The sequence below is a fragment of the Sminthopsis crassicaudata genome, chromosome 3 (assembly GCF_048593235.1).
Source record: "Sminthopsis crassicaudata isolate SCR6 chromosome 3, ASM4859323v1, whole genome shotgun sequence".
Classification (NCBI taxonomy): Eukaryota; Metazoa; Chordata; class Mammalia; order Dasyuromorphia; family Dasyuridae; genus Sminthopsis; species Sminthopsis crassicaudata.
Genome location: NC_133619.1, coordinates 51,958,925 through 51,982,918, shown reverse-complemented (window position 1 = coordinate 51,982,918; position 23,994 = coordinate 51,958,925). Strand labels below are relative to the sequence as shown.

Below are 23,994 nucleotides of genomic sequence, written 5' to 3'. Positions count from 1 at the left end.
TGAAGAATTCAAGTTTAAAAACAAAGACTTGGGAAGCCAAGAACTGCCAATGGAAAAGAACTCTTTAGGGCCCTAATTAGCTATTTAGCTTTAAAAAGGAACTACTGAACAGACATTGCATCCTTTGGGAAGCAGAAATATAGCATCCAAATAGACTCAGATGTCTGAAGAAATATAAAAGAAAAATTTTTAAAGATAGACTTAAAAATGTTTGTAACAGTCCTTTTTATAGTGGCAAGGAATTAGAAATGATTGGATGCCCAACAATTGGGGAATGACTGAATAAGGAAGAGAATATGAATGTAATGGAATACTAGTGTTCTATAAGAAATGATGAGCAGACTGATTTCTGAAAAGTCTAGAAAGACTTATAGGAACTGAAGCTGAGCAAAGGAAGCAGGGTCAGGAGAACATAGCACATAGTAACAAGAAGATTATGTGATAATCAAATGGGATGGACTTGGTTCTTCTCAATTCCAATATTTTTAGGATGGAAAGTGACAGCCACATATAGAAAGAACTATGGAGACTGAATATAGAATGAAGCATAGTATTTTCACTTTTTGTTTGTTTGTTTGTTTTTCATGATTTTTTAAAATTTTGGTCTGATTTTTCCTGTTTAACATGATAAATGTAGAAATATGTTTAAAAATAATTTCACATATTTAATCTATATCAAATTACTTCCCGTCTTGGGAAGAGGAAAGGTAAGGAGGGAGGGAGAAACACAAAGTCTTACAAAAATAAATGTTGAAAACTATCTTTATATGTATTTTGAAAATAAAATACTTTTGAATTAAAAAAGATGCATTAATCAATATATATTGATCTATATTGGGATCTACACATCTGATAAGTAGTTTCCTAGATCTAAGCTACATAGCTATTCTGATTTTTTGACATTTAAAGAAAAATAATAGAACAATCAATCACTGGAAGTTCTTCTATCTAAAAGGTCAAACAACTAATGAGAAAAATATATTTAATTTACATTTTCATTAGTGCAAATGATTCAGCTGAAAACATTATTTCCCTTTGAACATCTGATTTCCCAAGACTTTTTAAACAATGAATTTAATTTTTGATAAGGCATTAGATTGTTCTACACTCAACTAGAACAAGGAATGAAGGAGGCAGCAAAGACCCTCTCAAACTCATCAGATAGTAGATTCTAATGATGATCTAAAGAACACTGGGGCTACCCTAATGTGTATTTTTGAGGATGGATCTAGGAGTGTTCAGATTTTTAATTTTTTTCCCCATTTGACTCTGTCATTGAATAATTTTGCTATGCTAATAGGCAACTTAATGAACTGTGCAGTGATACCAATTCTCTCTTAAAAGGTCTAAAAATGACACTGATTTTGTAAGAGGCTGGTATTTTAATATTACATAGACATAGATTTAACTCTTGGCTTCCTTTTTATACTTTTTTCATGGAAATTTTCATAATTGAAAAATGTCTAGGATAATAAGAAATTGTAGTACCCAGTTTTTTATGCTTGACTTAAAAACCAGAAGGAATTAATATTTTTCATTTCATGAAGTCTGGCATCCTTTAAATACCCCATACATCAATAATACTATCTTAAATGAAAGGAAAATACATACAAATCTCTACAATGCTTGGAGAAGATTTTGTTCTAGATTGACAAATTGTCTTATTCATGGTTTCTCTCTTTAAGAACAAAAATATCTCCTCTGAGCTATTTTAGATAAGAATCTTCCTGAACTATATTCCATAGTTCCCCATTTTTATAAACATATGTACTATATAATATTTTAACCTTTTCTTAATTAGCCCTGATCAGTATTATAAACCTCAGTTGTTATATATACTTCCAATACCAAGTCTCTGGAAGTGTGTTACCTTTCTCTTAACAGTACTAGAAAATTATATTCTTTGTGCTAGTGTCTGTATTTTAATAGTCACTTGTTTCTTACATGTGTGCCCCCATGTTTGTACCTCGGTCATAAGTCATCAATTCTTGTGCCCCTCCACCCCAGAAAAAAATCTGATAATCTTTGACATCATATACCCACTTGGTTTATCTTGTTACTTTCTTTGCTATTGTGTTTAATTAAATGTCTTTCATTTTTAACTAATATTTTTCTCTATCAGGAAAAAAAATTAAAATACTGGTGGGAGCTTATGAGCTATGGTTTTACATGGGAGCTAATCCACAGAACTTCCAAGATCAGGGTAGTTTTTCTAGGAATACATGTGTCCAATTACAATGGAATAAAGAAAATATCTTCTGAGGGCTCCTTTGCTATTTCACACTTCAAAACTCATCTACAACATTCTCCATTCATTATTCCTTCTTTGCTCCAGTTTCTGATAAGTACATGGCACTCCGTGGTGTGACCAACCCTGTTATTTATGTCACTGATACTATCCCTTCCTACATTCTTCAAGAACTTGTTCAAAGATCTTTGCCTCCCTTACTTTTCCATCTTTAATCTCACCTTTTTTGATGCTTCCTTCTTCAGCAAACACAAATATTCTCAGGTCTCCCTCCCTTGTCCTTCAAGTTACTCCCTTTTCTCTTTTCTCCTTTTCATAACTACACTCTTAGAAAAAGTCATCTAGACTCATTACCTTCACTTCTTCACCTCCCAGTCACTCAACTTCTTTCAATATAGCTTCCTAGTTGACCATACAATTTGAAATCACCCTCTGCAAAGTTACAAATGATCTTTCAACTTCTAAATTGTCACTTCTCTGAAGCTTCTGACATTATTTGGTCAGGTACTTAATCTCTATTACCTAGACTTTCTCACATCACTTTTCTCATTACCCTACCTGTCTGACTTCTCCTTTTTATCCTCCTCTGCTAGACCATCATCTACCCTTTCTCCTAATACACATTATCCATTGCCCTATCCTGAGTTGCTTCCCCTTTTCTGTCTACGTTTTTGCAAATCATGTTGTTCCTACAGCTTCATTTATGATTTTCATGTGTCTCCCAAATTTCTATTTCTAGTCCTAAATTCTTTCCTCTACTTCAGTATCACATCTCCAATTGTGTCTTGGATATCTAAATTCTCATTAGTATCTCCAATAGTACATGTCTAAGATGAAACTCATTACATCTTCCCCCTCTAATACTACCCTTTGTCTAAAGTTCCCTCTTTCTATTATGGGTACCGCCATTCTTCTAGTCACCTAGGTTTATGACTTTGGAATTATCCAAAACTCATCACTTCTTTACCTCCCAATATCCAATCCACTTCTAGGTCTCGTTGATGCTGCCTTTAACATATCTCATAGAATACCTTTCTTTCTACTCCTAAATTCAAATCTTAGTTAAAGGCCTCATGGCCTCAAATCTAGACTATGATCATAACTTCTTACTTAATGTCCATACTTCTAATCTTACCTTTCTCAAATCCAGCTGGCAAAATAATCTTCCCATATCACAGTTCTAACCAAACTCTGTCACTTCCTTTTCTCATCTCTCTAGTAGCCAATATGCTCTTCCTTCTTGAATTTAAGTTCTGTGAGGGCAAAGATTGTTGTTGGGTTTTTTAAATTCACAGCAATCATCACTGTGATTTACTTATAGTACAATGTTTAATAAATGAGAAGTTGAATTGAGTTTCCAGACTAAATAAAAACAAAGTACTGAAAGCTGCTTTCTTCAGTCTCTTGTAAAAACCTATAGACTCTCCTGTCAATAACCTTCAATCACTTGAGAGCAGATCCAGCCTAGGAATAAGCCTTGTTACTTCCAATTATTGCCTAAAGCTACCATTACCTTGGTCACATATCAAAAGTACATGAGACACTCCACCTACTCAATACAAGTAAAAAAGAATCTGTCTTATCCAGAGGAACTCTAGCCCCCACTTTGTGCCAAAACAAATTTCTTTGGGGAAACTACAGTATTCTTCCCTATTGATAGACATGGAGTCTATCAATGTACCAATCATCTAAGGCTCCCAGACTAGCATTACTCTTACAGATACAAGAAGTCCAAAACTCCCCTCTTTTTGTGTTTTGTCAGACCAACATTTCCAGACCACTTTAATTATGCAAGATGGGAACTTGTTGCATCCACATTTTCTAAACTCTGAGCTCTGTGAAGATGGGGTGATTTAAGGATTTCTCAGCTAAGTAACAATCATCTTCATTTGGTCTTTACTTACTTGGTATTTAATGTGACTCTAATGGTACACTTGATAAAAGAAGGAAAATGTTTGCAAAAAAAAAATGTGACCCAATTTGATTTTTTAAAAGATACTTTCTAGGATTGAAATTACTTTCCACTGACAATTACAAAAATGTAGATAACCATTTTGATGATAATAAATGGTTTCATCTTCTTAAGGCTAATTTAAAGCTATTTCACAGAGTCAAAAGACCACTCCAACATATTCACTTACAAGGCCTGACTTCATCACTGGGAATTCTTACTAAGCATGGATTGTGCACTACCCTTACAGAAAGGCCTACCCTTAGACATCAGAACTCAATGGGGGTCTTAGGATTTTGTTTATAATGTACAATTGCCCATGAATTCCTCTTCCAGAGCCTGGGCCACATAGAAACAGCTGAAATTTAGCTAAAGAGATAAAGCATTGCTTTCTCCTGGGAATACAACATTCTTAGAAACAATGAGCCATCTCAAAGGAAAACTCACCACACTGCTTGGAAAGAAACAACACTGGGATGAACTTCCCTAAAGTACATTAAAGGACTCCAAGAATTCTTTCTTCCTAACTAAGTCTCTGGATTTCACTGTTCAGTATATACAAAATTTAAACTGTATGCCCCTCTAGTTTTTAAGCCATGCTTGTCTCCCTTCCATGGGTCTTTTCCAAGGCTACATCTTCATTCTATATCTCTGAATCCTTCACTGCAAAAGCAGCATCTAGTTAAAAAAGCAAACTTGGAAATATGGAGAGCAGAACATATATATACACAATAAATCCATAGCTTGCATCCATGAATTTATTCCATTCATTTTTTGGCCTTAAATGTTAAATTTTAAATAATGGCAGCAATAATGAGAGTAGGTGCCCTTTCCTTTCAAAGGACATAGAGATTTACTTTATTATTCATGATACAGGTAAGTAAATGTCTTTAAGGAAAAACACAACAATTTTTTTTAAATATTGAGGCATGGGCAGGAGAAAGAGTAGGGAATTTTTCTTCAAACCTTATCTGCTGACATTAGCTGAGCTGAGAGAATTAGAAGTCACCTCCAGCTAGATTCAACCCTTTTTGTAGGGTCAAGATGAAAGTCAAAGCCAAGAGGCAGTTAGTGTAGAGAGAGCAATGAACCCAAGACTTATGCTAAAATTCTACTCTTGTCACTTAGTCTAACATCTTTATTAAATTAGAATATTTTTGTAAATTATTTATAAAATAATTTATTTATAAATTAACTGGTTTGTAAAATTATAATAATGATTCCTACATTAATCAAGAATTGAATGATGTAGTTACAAAGAAGTCCAGCCTAGGGAAGGCAGCATAGTAAGAGATTTGCAGACATAGAATGATTTGAAAACCTGACTATTTGTGTAATCTTAGGCAAGTCACTGAATCTCAGCATCTCCCTCTTTAAAGTTATTGGTGTTTTTCCATAGTTCTTGAAGAGGACCATGATATCAGGAAGGTGATGCCATGACAGGCAAGCGAACTGAATTTAAGTGAGGAAGAACTATTCAAGGTCACCTGCAGGAACTTTCCCCTCCAGGACCACAGGGGTCCAGTAGTAAGATATAGATCATAGTGAGCACTTAATAAGTCCTTCTTTCCTTCCTTCCTTCTTTTCTTCTTTTTTTCCCTTCTTTCCTTCCTTCCTTCCTAACTTCCTTCCTTTCTTCCATCTTTACATCTTTCCTTAGAATTGGCAAGACCTGGGTTTAAATTCTGTTTCTAATATAGACTAGCTATGTAACCAAGTCCCTGAACTTCTTAGTACCCCCAGCTACTGAATTAGAGAGGAGTGGCTGATCTGTTCAGAGGAGAGGTTGGTTGTTGCCTTTCATTCTGAAAGAGGACCACAATGAAATTACTATGTTAGAGTACAGTATGTCTCACTGTGGCTGACCAAGTCTATATGAGTTCAGAATGCTCTGCCACAAGTCAGAGAGAAATAGTCCCTAGGAACATTTAGAGTGGACTCTATTTTTGCACATCTCCTCTTTCTTCCGAGCTAATTCAATTCAGCTTTGCTCATAGATCCCAGCACCTTCTCTAATGAGGGCACACCATAATGGGTAATCCTGTGCCAGAATCTCGTATGTCATACAATCAATTCTAAAGTTCTTAAGAGGGACCTTGAAAGTATCCTTATATTACTTTTTCTGATCACCTTGTATGTGTTGTTCTGTGTAGTTCTCCATAAAAATAATTTTTGGGGTTTTCATACAGGAGTCTCCTTCCTTTGCCAAAAAAAAATCAGAAGTTTGTCGAAAAAAAAACCTTAGAGCATTATTATAAGGCTCAAGTAAGATAACATACATGAAATCTTAAAGCACCATCTATTGTTATATTGTTTTTCCATGTAAGCATTCTCTCTTCCAATAAAGATGACAACCCCTGTTTAACTAAATTAATGATCTCAGAGAGCTGTTGCAATGGAACATCATTCTGCTCCTCAAAAGACAGATTTTCTGGCCTGTACACAAAATCTTCCCAGATTTGCTTCTGAGAATTCAGAAGAGTCACCATCTTGCTGCAACGATTGGATTTTAGTGGAGGTATTATCCTTACTATTTGGAGTACTTAAAAGATAAAAGTTCAATATAATCACTAAAAAATGTCTAGTTTTGCTTCTCTTGCTACTGAAATTCTTTCATCAGCCCCTGGATTCTTTGCAAAATTTTCAACTGCCCTCAATAAAACAATGTTTTCTTTCTAATGCAAATGAGGAACTCTTGAAAGAAAAATAAAGACCCCCTCCTAAATGTAGTTAGCTGGCATCTCATACTGTTTAATTATTTTTAATCTACATTTTTAATTGATCAATGATTTCCTAGCAAGTGAAATTTCATCAAATGGAAATGTTTTCCATAATAGAAGAAAAGCCAAATATTCATTTTAAGCAAATGAACCAATGCAATTATAGATGCAAAATTAGCAATAAAGGAAGAGACAAGTAGGAATGAGACTCATTTCCAAATGCTCCACCTTTTTAACTCAGGTTCACCCAAAGAAAAGAAAATAGGAACTTTAATGTGTCAAACTATGGGAAAAGGTAGAGAAATCACAAACACTATTACTTATTGCAGAAATGACCTGATGATTTTTTTTTCCTTTTGCTTTTCAATTGCAGAAATTAAGGAGATTCTATCAATAGACTATGAATTTCCAGAAAATAATGATGTGTTCATTACATTGTTAGGTAAAAAAGATTAGGTTTCACTATATTTTTTATATGCTACATCAGTCTGTATACAGACCACACTATTAAAATGATATCTCTTTGAAAGGGGGAAAAATGTAAATATTTAAGCTTATTATAGAAATGCATCTTATTAAAATGTCTTTTTGATGTGGAAGATATTAGGTTTGGGGTTGAGGTTTTTTTAACATTTTTAATATTCTCTCTTCCATTCAACTAAAGATTTTTTTTAGTATCATTATTCTCATTATCATCATAAAAACAGTAAACATTATAAAAATGGGACAAAAAATAGAACTAAAAGTCACACTTATCATAGAATCTTTTTTTTGCTCAGGTAATTGGGGTTATGTGATTGGGGTTAATTGGACAGAGTCACACAGCCAGGACATGTTAAGTGTCTGAGGGAAGATTTGAATTCAGGTCCTCCTGACTTCAGAGCTGGTGCTCTATCCATTACACCAACTAGCTGCCCCACTTCTCATAGAATCTTAACAACGCTAGAAAGTGAGAAAAGTTGGTCTCTGGCAATTCCCAGTGTGCTCCTGGCCCCATTCCCTATTCAGCATATTACTGTCCTTGCTTTCCCCCTTTTTCCACCAGAATCCTCATCCTACCTGCCTAATTGTCATCTTTTCTGCAACACAACAAATTTGCTACCACATGTCTGATCACTCCCAAACAATATTCCATGAATCCAGTCTACCTTGACCAATTAAACATACCTCTCCTGGAAAATCCGAAATTTGGAATTATTTTTTTCCCTTTTTTGTATTGATTTCCCATTTTCCCAAAATAATTGGGAGAAGAATTTGGTTGCAGTGATAGTACCAAGAATAGTAAAGTTACAGCAACTGTATGACAAAAGGGGATGGCCCATTTCCAGTAATAAATACACATATAGTATGTATTTATTAAATGTTGATTGATTGGCTGAGTTTCCACAGAGTTGGACAGTATCTTTTCAAGTAAATGAAAAGAAAAGCAAGTACCACATGAGAGGTATCACAAAGATGTATCCCTTGGGCAGTCAAGAGCTGGATGAGGAAGTGAGTTCATACCACATGGCACAAAAAGGCCAGAGCATGATGAGTCTAAAGGTACAGAAAGGCTTTCTCTGCACCACTGTATCACTACCTATCTTCTCTTATCCATTAAATGTAAAACTGATTCATAAGGATATTTTCAAGTTATTAAAAATATAATATTGATAACAATAATTACCTCTCACAAATAAGCTATTTATATCTCAACAATAACTTTCTGTTGACAATAGTTTCAAAAACTATGCTACAAAAGGAGCAATTTGTAATAGATAAACCTCACTTAATTAGTTCTTCAAACAAAATGGTATAGCTAACCTTCATCTCTAGCATTAAGTAGAACCACCAGCCCTCTTTGTATTTTAGAGTTAATCTAAACCAACATCATTCTAACTTAACAGATCTAACATTGTAGATATAATTTTTGAATTTAATTTTACCCTGGGTACAAAGAAATTCAATTGAATTCAATTCAATAAAATTTAACAAACACTCCTGGCATACAGAAGTTTGTGCTAGTTTCTAGGAAAGATACCAAGATCAAATAAGAAATGGTTCTTTTCCATTTCAATCAGAAGTTAGTTAGTGGGGTGAGGATCTGAAAAATGGTATTGCCCTTTATTATCACTGTCTTTTACACACACACACACACACACACACACACACACACACACACACACACACACACTCAAAAGAGAATATAACAAGTCCATCAGCGAAGTGTGGATAAAAGTATGAGTTGAGATTTCTTCTTTTAACTTAGGTCCAATAAGGCCAAATTTTTATAGTTCAGCACAAGACATTTTTTCCTATGTGCAATTACATTTAGTAGATGACTGGCAACATAAATATAGGTTGAGGGATTATTGAAAGTCAAATATGTCATTATATTTTTCCATTAAATAAATTGCACACTACAGTTTCTACCTGTTTCCTGAGTCCTGAGTCCTTTTCCATCATTTCTTTTATCTGAATAAGAAACAAAAATGCTTGGCAGTTTATGAAATAAAGGGAGAGAGAATTATTGGAGTGCAGGAAAATATGAAAAAAATATTTTCAAATGTATTTTTAAACTATCTGAATTTAGTCACTTTTTCCCTTGCTACTTATATTAACACTTAAGTGTTCTTGATGGTTTTACATGTAAAGTACAAGGAGCACTATAGGGGATTCAAAGAACCATGCTACCTTGAAAAGCTTGCAATCTATCTGACAACAGGTGCTATTAATGTAACATGTCTAGGATAAGTGCAAGTGACTGTTACAAGTTATCTCTACATTTCCTGATTTGGCATTATATTATTAGAGCTTAATGGCCCACATTTGACTATCTTCACCTAATCTTTTGAGAATAGTTATTGCCTCACTCTATGAATGAAAAGAAAACTGATTTGGTGTAATATTATCTTTTTATATTCACAGTATTTTCTGGCTCAGGATTCAGTCACAAAGGTACCTCAATGAAACACAATGAGCAGATATAAAGCAGTTACAGGAGAATTCTAGATGATCTAAATTAGAGAATAGGGTCTTCTATTATATGTGCCTGGAACCAGAATCTCCAAACTTTCACAACTGATACTGCTTCAGGCAGAACAAAGACTGGATTCTCATTAGCCAATCTCTCATATGATGAGATATCCCTTTAACAAAATATAAGTTCCCTGAGAGTGGGGGCTGTCTTATTTTTGTATTTATATTTCCAACACCTAGCATAACAGATGCTTAATAAATCTTTGAAGTGAAGGAGGGGGAGATACACACACACAGACATTCTCTCTCTGACAGAGACAGAGAGGAATAAAAGAAGGAAGTGAGGGAAGGAGGAAGAGAGGATGAAAGAAATTCTCTTAATTATCTTTTTGTGTTGGCAGTAATATGACAACCTAATCCTTTCCCAATTACCCCCTAATACATGGCAGCTGCTGCCCATAACTGAGTAAGATACCAAAAATCACAAGCAGCAGGGCAGGGAACAGGAACTAGGTATAGACTGGGAACAGACAGGCTGAGATTATCTATATCTTTGCTTCCAAACTTGGCATTCTCCAGATTTGAATAGTGAGATAAAGAGAAAAAAAACTACCATGGGTTGGTTTCAACACATGCACATAACTGGTCTAAAGAGCTCAGATTTGGAATTCATCAGTATTGTGTCTGAACAATGAAACTCAAGGACTGAATCTGAAAGTTTTATATACGAAAGGCCACTCCACACCTTCTTAGTGACAAGATGAATCTTTTTTTCTAGAACTGAATCATCAAGTTCTAAGTATCTTCAAATGCAACCCTATTCATTCCCTATTCATTGTTATATAAAACTTGGCCTTTGAAAAGGTATGTCCATCTCAGAACTTGAGAGTTTCTTGGCTGTTCTGTTCTTTCCCCTTTCAATGCTTCTATTCCCCTTCCTTTTTGATATTCTTCACATAAATACATAGTTAGACTAATACACAAGGAGAAAACCAAGAGGCATTTATTTTTATTGATAAATTGTAGTGAATGAATAGATGAAGGAAAAAACCTTTAAAAGCTTTCCATGTGCCAATCATTGCATTTGATACTGGTATATGATTTTTTTAAATGGAGATAGTCTGTGTTCTCAAGGAGCTCATACTCTTATTGGAGGAAAAAATTCATAGATAAGACTTTAGTTGCAGGATAGATGGAAAGGTCCACATGTCCTAAATTTAAAAAATATTTTTTCAGTGACAGTAGAAGCAGGGGTCCTTAAGGTCTAGACCATATAATAGTCCCTTAAGAGGTTTGGCAATCATAGAAGCAGGGAGATAGTAAAGCCCTGAGAATATTAGGATGTTGTAACAAATAGAAAGGTCTGATAGTCCCCCACTTGACCAGAAATATTGTAATTGATGAGTCCCAAGCATCTCTCTCACTCTCCCACTCAATATGGTTTGAGTATTTAGGGACATGAAAGAGGCTTTCCTGCTTCCCAACAATCTGATTGAAGTCTGAATGGTCATGGAAGGGGAACAGGAAAGAGGAAAGCAAAGAAATAGGATCCCCAGGGTAGCAGAAGTATAAGATCTATTGCAAGAAAATTCATATTTCTTATGTTCTAAAATGTGAACTCCTCCCCAAGAACAAGGTGCCAGGGGAGGTGTCAATAGATAGAATTGCTTCTAATTGAGCCAGGCAAATTTTCATATAAAAAAGTAATGGATTTAATAGTTTTAATAAGTTATTCATATTTGACAACAGAGAAAAGTCTATTTCCTAGTCTCTTATCCCTCTGCTCAAGAAATACAAATTAACAGTAACCTACCCACTAAATGACAATACAATCATAGATTTAGAGTATAAGGAACCTTGCCCACTGTCTAGATTAACACCGCAGCCTACAGATGAAAAAACTGAAGAGGCTAAGTGCTTTTTTTGCCCAAGATCACACAGGTAGGATCATCAAAGGAAGGGTATAAATCATCCTCCAGAGCCAATGCTTCTTTTCATCATGCCACAGAATTGATAGTATAGTCAAGATTTCCTAATATCATTACAGCTAATTCAGTCCCAAACCCACAGGTTAATACTGAAGAATTCATTTGGGTATGTAAAACCAAAGTCTAAATTTTCATTAGGTTTTGTTTGTAGAGACTACAGTCCCCAGCTTAATCAATGCATTTCTGTTTTTACTAAATCTACAACCTTCCAGATTGAAATAATAACAGCCCAAGAGATGTAAGGATCCCATAGCTCATTTTAATGAAACCCTCTTGGTGACCACTTAGAGGCTAATCATGTTCATTGTCTTGTTGCTGCAGGAAAGGCTGGCTACACTGGTAAATGTATTTCTCTAGAGTAGTTAGATATTCTGTAAGCATCCAAATATCACCCACGAGAAACCCACCAAAATGTCTAGCCTAGCAGCAGAAAAGGAACAGTGCCAATGAACAGGGTCACCCTGCCTTGCTTTCAAATTAAATTTTTATGTCTCTGACTGTTTACTTCTCTACCATCAAGTTTTTTCAGTTTTCTTGGTTAACGATTTAACCCTATTCTTTTAGGTTCCCTGAGTAAAAATTATGACCATAATAACTACCTTTTTTCACATCCAAATCTTTTATTTGGTATTAAATAACCTCTTGACTAATCCATCAACCCATAATCATTAAAATGATTGCAATCTATTCTAATTCTTGTTTGTTGTTCACAATTCAGTGGCTATAATCTTGATTTCAGGTGCTTATTCTATGGCAAAGGAATGCCATTAAATAGCTGTGTGACCTTGAGCAAAGCATTAACCTCTTAGCATATACAAATTGAGAGTTGGTATAATATCTTTAAACTCTTTCCAGCTCTAAAGGTCTATGAGTCTATTAATTCAAAATGAGTTCATAATCATATGATAAATTAATCTGCCACGCTCTATAATATACACTATAATATACAACATTCTTCAACATTGAATCATTTTCTTCTCAAATGCTTATTGCTATTTTGTGTGATAATGCTTATGATGTTCTATTATTCTCTTCCATAATATGTCACAAGGAAACTTGTGCTTTAATTGAATGGTGTTCTTAGCTGACAGAGCTTTCTGCTTCAAGATTAGGTATTTGCTTGAAGTGCCTGTTTTTAGGTTCCATCCTCCTTTCTGCCTTCTTGTTGCAATGACTATTTACATAAATTAAGCTAATTTCAAAAATCATAGAATTGTAGCATCATATGGTTACAGGTATACCACTGGAAAAGACATGTGATAAAGTGGGAAGGGCAGTGAATTTGGTATCAGATATCCCTGGTTCAAATCCTGTGTGAGCCTGAGCTAGTTACATAAAATCTCTGGCTTTCAGTTTCCTTTTCTGTTAAAAAAAAAAAAAATGACAGCCAGCTTAGGGGATCTCAGAAGTCTCTTCTAGTTCTAAGTCTATGATCCTTCTAGTTCAGTTTACTCATATTATAGAAAAGGAAAATGAGGAGGCTTAGGGAATTTAAATGACTTGCCCAGAGTCATACACTCAGTAAACAGTGATAGAATCAGTATCTTTACTTCATTTCACTAATTTTAAAAGATCATGTTAGAGCTTCTGTAATTCCAGGCAACATCTCTTTGCTCTCCCTAGCTTTCTTTTGGTTTGGTGTTTCTTTGGACCTACACATTACCCAGACATGTCCAAATAAATAAATATGGCTAATTTTGAAACTTGTGACTAATCATTTTATACCTACTAAGATGTAGTCATTTGTACTTTTTATGATTTCATTCAAAGAACTCAACAAAGCTTGACACATTAATTTCATTATTAGCACTCTTAATATGCAACAAGTCAATACCATACTGTAGGAAATGAAAAACATTCCTATTGACATCTTCACTATAAATGAAACTAAAAGACATAAATTGTAGATAATTGAAAAAATTGCTGGCAGATTTTCTGTGGAAAGGTGAAGAGAAGAATTGGAAAAGTTAGTTTCTTTGTATACTAAATTCAATAGGAAATATCATTTCATGGTATCCCAGATCATTTTCCCTCATAGTGCTCAACAATCCACCATAAAGATGCTTGCAATTTTTTAATCAATCAACAAGCTTTTATTAAATACCTACATTGAATCAGATGCTGGTAGACACTCAGATACCATGATCAAAATAAAACAACCCTGTTATTGATTGCTTTAATTTCGGCAGCCACTTAAAACTTCAGAGCTGAGTTTCCACTTAAATGCAGCTTTGCTAAGATATATGTTTTGTAAACTTGCATTCTCCAGAGAAAATGAAATATATAATTCCCCTAAATGAATACCACTTCCTTTCACTATAATCTGGTACTTTTCATAGAAGCATTTCAAGGCACCAAAAGATAAAATGGGTAGTAGTTACTAAGGGAGATATGGGTAAATATTTGACTCAATTGACACAATAGAGGTTTTCTGAATACAGCATATTGATAAAAGCCCATTTTCTACTTCAGTAGGATTAAGTTTTATTTTATTTTTTTATTAAAACTTTTTTATTTACAAAGCATATTCATGAGTACTTTTTTCCCAACTTGACCCTTGAATAACCTTTTGTTGAAAACTTTCTCCTCTTTCCCCCCCACTTCCTTCCCTCATTGGCAGGTAGTCCAAAACATGTTAAGTATGTTGAAATACATGTTAGATCATATATATATATATATATATATATATACACATACACACACACATTTATACAATTATCCTGTTACGCAAGAAAAATCAGATCAAGAAGGAAGAAAAAGAAAAACTGAGAAAGAAAACATAATGCAAGCAAATAATAACAGAGAGAGTGAGAATGCTATGTTGTGTTCCACATTCTGTTCCCCTGGTTCTCTTTCTGGGTATAGATGGTTCTCTTCAACACTGCACAAGTAGAACTGGTTTGAATCATCTCAATATTGAAGAGAGCCACATCCATCAGAATTGATCATCGTATAATCTTGTTGTTGCTGTGTATAATGATCTCCTGGTTCTGCTTATTTCACTCAGCATCAGTTCCTGTAAGTCTCTCCATACCTCTCTGAAATCATCCTGCTGGCCATTTCTTACAAAACAATAATATTCCATAACATTCATATACCATAATTTCTTCAGCCATTCTCCAATTCAGCCATTCTCCAATTGATGGGCATCCACTGAATTTCCAGTTTCTTGCCACTACAAAAAGGGCTGCCACAAACATTTTTGCACATACAGGTCCTTTTTCCTCCTTTAAGATCCTTTATAATCCCAGTAAAAACACTGCTGGATCAAAGGGTATGTACAGTTTGATAACTTTTTGAGCAAAGTTCCAAACTGCTCTCCAGAATGGTTGGATCCACTCACAGTTCCACCAACAATGTATTAGTGTTCCAGTTTTCCCACATTCCCTCCAACATTCATCATTATCTTTTCCTGTCATTTTAGCCAATCTGACAGGTGTGTAGTGATATCTCAGAGTTGTCTTAACTTGCATTTCTCTGACCAATAATGATTTGGAGCAAATAATTTCAATTTCATCTGAAAATTGCATGTTCATATCCTTTGACCATTTATCAATTGGAAAATGGCTTGAACTATTATAAATTTGAGTCAATTCTTTATATATTTTAGAAATGAGGCTTTTATCAGAAGTAGGATTAAGTTTTAATGAAATAAACTGAGAACAATCTGGGCAATATAATTAAATTTAGTATTGGAACCCAGGAAAATCTTGGTTCTAATTTTACCTTTTTTATTATTATTTCTTCTGGCATTTTAAAAAATAAGTAATACAAAACAAATATCTTTTGAAAGAAATGTATAAACTGGAAACAATTAGAATGTTTTTGTTGTTGTTGTAGCTATTGTTTAATCATATCTGACTCTTTGTAACTCTATGCACCCTAGTACACCAGGCTTTTCTATTCTCCACCATCTCTCAAAATATGTCCAAGTTCATGTCCATTGTTTCCATGGCACAATCCATCCATCTCATCCTCTGCCATCCCCTTTTCTTTTTGCATTCAATTTTTTCCCAACGTTGGGGTAGAATCAGAAGCTAATTTCTTCCAAAGTTGGTTCCACAGACCCAAACAGAATTGTATTCTATGTAATAGTGGTAGAATTGGGATCAAAAATTGAGGAATTCTGACCACTAATTCCTTTGCACTGTTTATGATACCATATAACAAAAATTGTATTCAATCCAAGGACAACTAGGTGGAACCCAGGATAAAACAATGGGTGATTTGGAGGACCTGGGTTCAGGATAAGGGAGTATGAAAAATATATCAAGAAAAAAAGTCCAATACCCATTCTAATGGTAACTTTTATTGATATGACAAAGATTCTGTCAATACAGCAAGCTGATTAAAAAAATTTTTTTTCTATTCAATAATATTAAATTTTGATGATATAAACTAAAAAACAACTTGGGGTAATGGAACTGAATTAAAGCCAAGAAGGCCTGGTTTCTAATTCTGCCTCAGACACTTGGTAACAATGTGACTCTGGTAGAGTCATTTAATGTTTCCTCAATGCCTTAGTTTCCTTATATGTAAAATAAGGAACTAGGACTTGATAGTTTTCTTGATGTTCCTTGTAGCTCAAAATCAATGATCCTAATTTCCTATTAACATGAGCTATTTTTAAAAAATATAATTTGGAATAGTGTGAATTCTACTCCGCTTATCAAGCCCTACCTGTACAATTATACAGATCTTTTTTTTTTTTTTTTTTGTAGCTTGGTAAAAGCAGGCCTCTTTTCTCTAGCTAAGTGGCAATAGTAATAAGGCTTTTATGTGATTCTTCATTGACCCAATCAAAGTCAATTGTGAGTTTCAGAGCCTTTAGTAATCCTTAATTAATGGATGTTATTGGATTTTAAAAGGCAAAACACCCATGCCCTTGAGCTGTTTTAACCCAAAGGAGCTAATGTTAAACAATTACTTATATCAATTCTGCCTTATTAGCTTCACATTGATCTAAATCATCTTGAATGTAATGTTCTATGTTTGGGTGAGCTGTATTGTGAATGGTTCTTAATGAGGAAAGTCAGAAGTGTATTAATATTGCCTACATGGGAAAGTCTATACTACTTGCATTATCATTGATTTCATCCACCTAAAAAAGACTGTTATGAGTGGCTTGAACATCAGCCAAAGGTGAATAAGGCTCAACAAATGGAGTAGCTATCAGAGTGTAATTCTATTGCTAAGCCTAAGCTTGGGAGCTCCCTTCCAACAAGTTATTTTTTAATTTATGCATTGCCATATAGAGTCAGGATTGTCTTAATTTTCTGTTTGTAGTACCCCCCTTTGTACTTACTAAGTGCTTTATTCATTTATCCTATTCTAAAGAAGTTTTACTGAGGTTCAGATGGGTCATGAATAAAACATTCCCCAAACATATGGCAAAAGGCCCATCCTAAAAAGACTAATCTGGATTATGAGGCAGTTCTGTCCTTTAAAATCCGTATTACAGAAAGGGTCTGCTGAATTCATCCTACTCCCTTTCTGTCCATCTGTATTGTTGTAATGTCTTTACCATATTCTTATTTCATCATCATCATCATCATCATCATCATCATCATCATCATCAACAGAAGCATTTAAACTTAACAAAACTAAAAGGGAATCTCTAAGAATTTATGGTCTAATTCAATTGGCATTATAGCACAAATGGAAGCCGTTCTGGCAATGGTATACACAGTGGCACAGTTTACAGGAAGAAGTTTACAGAAGAAGGAGGACATTTCCAGTGTTGAACAAAACAGGAAGGATAGCTTAGAACCACAATGTGAGAATGACTCACTAGGAAATACTAGGTAAACTATCAGTTCTTCAGCTGTGGCCCCAAATGATTTTCTTTGCCAAAGTTCTCTAGGATAGCTCCATAATATATGTGATTATCTTACATGGAAAATAGATCCTTGACCTATCCCTACCCGCCTCCCCTTATATGAAACCTTGCTAATTATTTTTTTTTTACAAGACAATATGTTCAAAAATCAACGTGATTTAGAGTGGAGAGAAAGTACCTCTTATTCTTCAACTGTCAAAAGAATGAGTACTTCAGTATCTATTAAAAGATAATAGCAAAGATAATAATCATTAACATTTAATATTTTCAAAGCCTGTTAAAAATATTATCTCACTGAATTTTCATAACAGCCTTGGAATATAGGTGCTATTTTTATCCTCATTTGACAGTTGGAGAAACTAGAGCAGACAAAGGTTGAGAAACTTGTACAGAATCACAATGCTAATAAGTGTCAAAGATTTCAATAAAGCTAAAGCAAAGTGGTTGGGTTTCACTACAAATAGATAAGTCACAGTGTGCCAAAGTCTAAAGGAATTTCATATATCGTATATTCCAGTCTGACTCCTTTCATCTTCTAGATGAAGAAATGGAGGTGCACAGAGTGGAAATGACTGGCCCAAAATGATATGAAAACTTAAATGGAAACACCAATCACTTGATTTCCAAGCCAATGCTTTTGCCTTATGGTATTACTTTCTTGATTTGGGTCGTAAAGGTCCTTGCTGTTCATTATTTACAAACTAACTCCTAATAAATAGCCTTTCTTCTCTATGATTTCTTTCCAGAACAGCTACAAGTGGGAGAGTGATTACTCCACCTCCGGCAACAGTTCTTAAAGCCTGTCAACTCAATTCCTTTTTCCAATTCATGGAACAAAACAAGTTTTCCCATAAATCACAACTTTAATATTTGACTTTTCAAAGAATACCAGTAGCTGTGCATAACATATACATTTAGTGATTGCCACTTCTATAACTTTGAACAACATTTTCTGCCTAAAACAGATAGATGCCTAGCAAATGCTGCAGGATAGTGTCTGGAAAGAAGAAATAGTAATTCAAATAAAAAGCAAAAAAGTAGGAGAAAAGATGAAAATATGAAAAAATTTACCTAACAGAGATAAGAAATGAAAGTTTGGCTGTCATTGTGACAGAGTAAGTCTTGGATTTGGAGCCAAAAGAATTAAGATCAAATTCCAGCTTAGTTTCTTCATATGCAATGATGGAATAATCCTACTTATACTAAAGGGAGGTTGGAGAAGATGGGAAAAGAATAAGCACCTACTATGTACCAGGCACAATGCTAATTAAGCATTTAACAAATAGCACATTCAATCTTCACACGAATCCTGAGAGATAGATGCTATTATTATCCCTATTTTGTCACTGAGGAAATTGTGACAAGAGATTAACTGACATGCCCAGGAGGAGAAGTATCTGAGTCCCTATTTTAACTCAGATTTTCTTGAGTCCAGACTTAGTACCCAATTTTCTGCATTACTTAGCTGCCTCCCTTTTCTTCCTCATAGTTATAATTCTACAGGATAAGTCTACTTAGACAACTAGCTTCAAAGGATTGTGTAAGGAAGCAACTTTATGAACTATTAAATGTTTCATTGATTGGAGATTATAATTTTACAATTACAAATTTACAATTACAAAATTACAATTTTATAAAAGGCTGGTAGAAAGAAAATGGATACACTGGGAAATATAGGTGATACAAAAATAAGATATCAATAAAATATATTTTAATTTTTAAAAAAGAGAAACCATAATTAAAAAATCTTAAAAAAGGAAAGAAAGAAAGAAATTGATAATCTAAAGATATATTAAAGAATGCAGTCTCCAGAGTGGGGAAAACTCTGAAAACAAAACATGGAGAAACAAGAAGAGAAGAAAGAAGCAACAGTTTTTGAGGGAGCAATATAGCATCGTATCATAAATTGCTTAGGGTGTTTCTTGGCATATGTGTTTCATTTTTGCTCCCCCTACCATTCTGTGCCAAAAAACTGTGATTGTACAAAAGGGAGGTATGTCAATGACAGTTTTGATGTATTACATAATTAATGATCTTTGAATTTTGGACACAACTTGAGCATTCCACATTTGCTGAGCAGGCTGCAGACTCTCTGGAAACATTTCAAGCCACTGTCCCCAGCCTTCCCATCTACACTGGAGCGCTGAGTAGAAACCCCACTGTGTATATTCTATAACAAGCCTCCTTTTTCAGCCTTAGGCAGAGCAGCAGTTTCTTGCCCAGAAAGTTTGCTGAAATCAACTAACAGTAGTTTAAAAGAGGGCAAATTACAGTAATGGCAATGGCCCAAGGTGCTCTATCCTAACCTTCTTTGGTTTATTCATTATTGAGCAGCTGTTGTTTTCCTGGGTGATCTTTCTTATTACCCTTCCAGAGCCAGCCTTTTCTCTATCCTTTCTAAACTTGGAAGAACGCTGCTTAACCACAAAGTTATCATTAAACTCCATACTCTTTTCCATAGTACACTTGGAAAGGGCAAATATCAGGGGCTCCATAATACACTGATCTTAAGCTCAAAATTCCCATTAACTGCAAGTAAGCAGAGTACTGAATTAATCCCCTGGTACAGATGAATAAGGGGAGGACAGACTCAAGCTATAGTTCTTATGATATTTTGGAAAGAATCTGAGGAAAAGAAGAAACTGGAATGACCGCCAAGCATAAGTCAGGATGAAGATGTACCCTCTTCTCTCTTCCCACAAGAGTTTAGTTAGGTTCTAGGCCAGCCAGAGTGCAAGGGAAGATTTGGGTCCACTCCAGTCCTCCTTCCCATCCAGCCTGAAGCCAAACTATTGAAGTGGTAGAGATGTATCTCAAATTCCCTGGAACCAAACTGGATTCCTAAAAGACTTTTGGGCTAAATTTGATTTGGGATGAGATCAAATCACTCAATACTGTCCCCAAGCAGTCTAGAAATCTAAGGGTAGTCCATACAGAACTGTGTTACAGGGCCAGGAAATCTTGAGGGCTTGATGGGACCGTGGAGATCAGATAATCTAGAGCGGTGAACCCCACCCCCTCCAATAATGTCCCCACCAAGCATTCGTGCTGAACTGATTATTCCAACTAACAGTCTTCTGCTCAGGCTACCTCCTACAAGTCTCTCCCTATTTTACTCCATCCTCCACTGAGCTGTCAAAGTGATCTTAAAGCACTGCTTTTACCATTTCACCCTTGCCCCTTCTTCCATAAACTCCCTTGGCTCTTAATTACCTTCGGAACCAAATACAAAAGTCTGTAAAGCATGGAAAATCCTTTATAACCTGACTCACTAAACCTTTCCATCTCCCTATACTTTATTCCCTTCTTACACTTAATGATTCAGCAACACCTGCCTTCTGGCTATCCCTCTCCTCTCGGTGTGTCTTTCCACCACCTGTTCTCCATGCCAAGAATGCTCTCTCTTCTCACCTCTGCTTCCTGGCTTCTCTTCAAGACTCAGTTCAAATCTCACTTTTGGCAGGAACTCTTCCCTGTTTCTCCCCCACCCCCCAACCCTCCATTTTTCTCTTCCAACACCCCTCACTTACTATTAGTGCCTTCCCTCAAAAGTTATCTTCCATCTACTGTGCTTTTATCCATCATGTATGTAGGAAACTAAGTAGTAGAGTGGATAGAGTGCTGGGCCTTGAGACAGGAAAATTCATCTTCAACTATAAAATGGGGCTCGTAATAGTACCTACCTCCCAAGCTTATGGTGAGAATCAAATGAGATACTATTTGTAAGGCACTTAGCATAAAATCCAGCATAAAGTAGTTCCTAATAAATGTTCATTCCCCTCCCCTTCCCCTGCTATGTCCATACCACAAAATAAGAATTTGTTAATTGATTGACTAGCTTCTGTCGCAGCCCACTGAACTTTCAGAAAATGTTAGTTCTTAGCAACTTCTTCCTTATAAATGAACAAAAGCTGTCTCCTCCACACTTCCACCCATTGATTTTTGATATCCTTTCTGGGGCCAAGCAAAATAAATCTTTCTTCTTCCTGTCAGTCTTCCAAGTTTATAAATACTGGCAACAAAAGATGATTTCCTTAATCTCCAAGTTAGTTGCTAGTGGGAATTTGACTTGGGTCAAGGATGGCTGAAACCTGTGAGTATCTGATGATAATGGTGACTTGCAATGTCACTAGAGTTTAATTTTGGTGCCTCATGAGAATGTGAAAATAACACTGGAGCTTCAAAGGCTATGCCAATTGTATCACCAACCAAGGACCAACCCACATGAATCTATGTAATTTCCCTCTTTTCTTTATCTTACAGGGCCAGAACTAATTTTGTGTAAGGAACATAGTTTTTGGCACATAAAGACAGGACTTGTTATTTCACTGATGTAGGGAACCTCCAGGTAAGAAAACTCCATCTACCACTGCAGGTAGATACCTTCTCTATATTCTCCAGACTTAGAAACTTACCTTGAACAGGGCTTCTTAATCTTTTTCCATTTGTGATCCCTTTTCGCCAAAGAAATTTTTATATAACCATAGCTATATAGGTATATAGAACAGGAATACACATCAAATATTTATGAGGAATAAATCATGATTTTACAGACCCCATATTTAGTTATGTGGCCCCATATAAGATCACAACCCAAAACTTTAAGATGCTTTGACTTAGAACACTGAAATTTTAAGTGTATTGTTCATGTAGTCAATATGAGAGAAGGTCTATTTCATTGTTAGGAATTTTTTTCCATCTAGCTGAATTTTTTTTTCTACATGTCTGCCCATTCATTGCTCCTGGGTCTGCCTTTTCGGGTTTGACAGAACAAGTTCAGTACTGCTTCAGGTGAATGGGCTGTCAAATATTTGGAGACACATCACATTTCCACTAAAGTTTCTCTTTTCTAGACTAAAAACTTTCCAACTCCTTCCACCAGTCCTCATGTGGTACTGTCATTAATCCCTCAGAATTGTGGGAAGTTTTCTCCAGAATCTCATTGGCTTATCAATTACCTTTTTGTCTTCTGCTCATCATGAACACACAGAGGAAATGACCAAGTGGCAAGTCAACAAATCACGAAGCATTTATTAAGTGCTTATGTCATGCCAGGAAATATATTGAATGCTAGAGAAGCAAACAGAAAATAAAGGAAGGACAATCCTTGCTTCTGAAAAGCTTGTGTTCTAATAAGGACAATACAAAAAAAAAAAAAAGCTGAAAAGAAAGGACTGGGGTGAAGATCTTCATATCATGGTGGAGACAGTCATAAGTGAGACATAGATTGTAATGAAGGAGTAAAGATGGTTGGCAGGGAGCAGCTATGTTGCTCATTGGTTAGAGCACCAACGCGGAATCAGGTTCAAATCTAGACACAGATACTCAACATTTACAAACTGTGTTAATCCCAACTGACTCATCCAAAAAAAAATTGGCTGTCCTGTGGATACTTCTTTAAATGGAAGTCCTAGGAGGAAATGACCAGTCAGAAGAAGGAGCCACAAGGTAGAGGAATTATCCTAGTAGGGATAGTTACAAGGGTATAAGAATCTCCCAAGATAAAAAGGTTATATAGGAACATGGTGACATGAAAAGAATCTCCCAAGATGAGAAGAATGATGGTAGCTCATGAAATAATGCATTTTGTTACCTTTCAGTAGAGGATGAAACCAAGTTCGTCAAATGTTTTATTTCTTACTATGAAGAACCTTATGAACCTTCCTTCCATTTAAGGGAAATTTTGTGTGTTCTAGTTTCACATCTGACTAGAATGCCAATACTGATATGGTTCATGTCCTCAAGTAATATATCAACTCATTGTTCACTAGACAAAGATCTTTTAAATATAAACTATCCAAAAGGTAAATTAATGTTTACATATGGTCTGAAAGTTATTTCATTCTTAGCACCTCCTTCTTCCTTTTCCTCAGATCAGTCATCATCAGAGGAAGAAGCTACTTAGAGGGACCATTTTGTATATTTATGTGCTTCCACTGCCTGGCACATATTGGCCCTTAATAAATGTTTATTAACTGGTTGTTCATGGCCAAAAAAGCCATTACTTAGAGGCCTACTAGTAATGAGCTTCTCTGGACTAAAAACAAATCTGCACTGATCTTTCCTCAACCACATCATCTCATTGGAGACAAAACCTAAGCTTTATGGTAAACAAAACTGCCAGAATATATGTTTCACTGGCATAAATTTTGTCACCAACAATGTCACCACCACACCATAGTGAGACACTGGAGTAGAACTTTTGTGAAGTTCCAGTAGACAAAAAACTAAACTTAGGATCAGAAAGTCAAATTGAGTTTGAATCCTATCTCATACACTTACAAGCAATG

General features: G+C 35.2%; 1 protein-coding gene across 1 annotated transcript in view; it reads right to left on the bottom strand.

The window, feature by feature from the left end:
• Positions 1–23,994, bottom strand: part of DNER (delta/notch like EGF repeat containing) — a 321,739-nt gene that overhangs the window by 120,634 nt on the left and 177,111 nt on the right. The gene's annotated exons all lie outside the window — the stretch shown is intronic.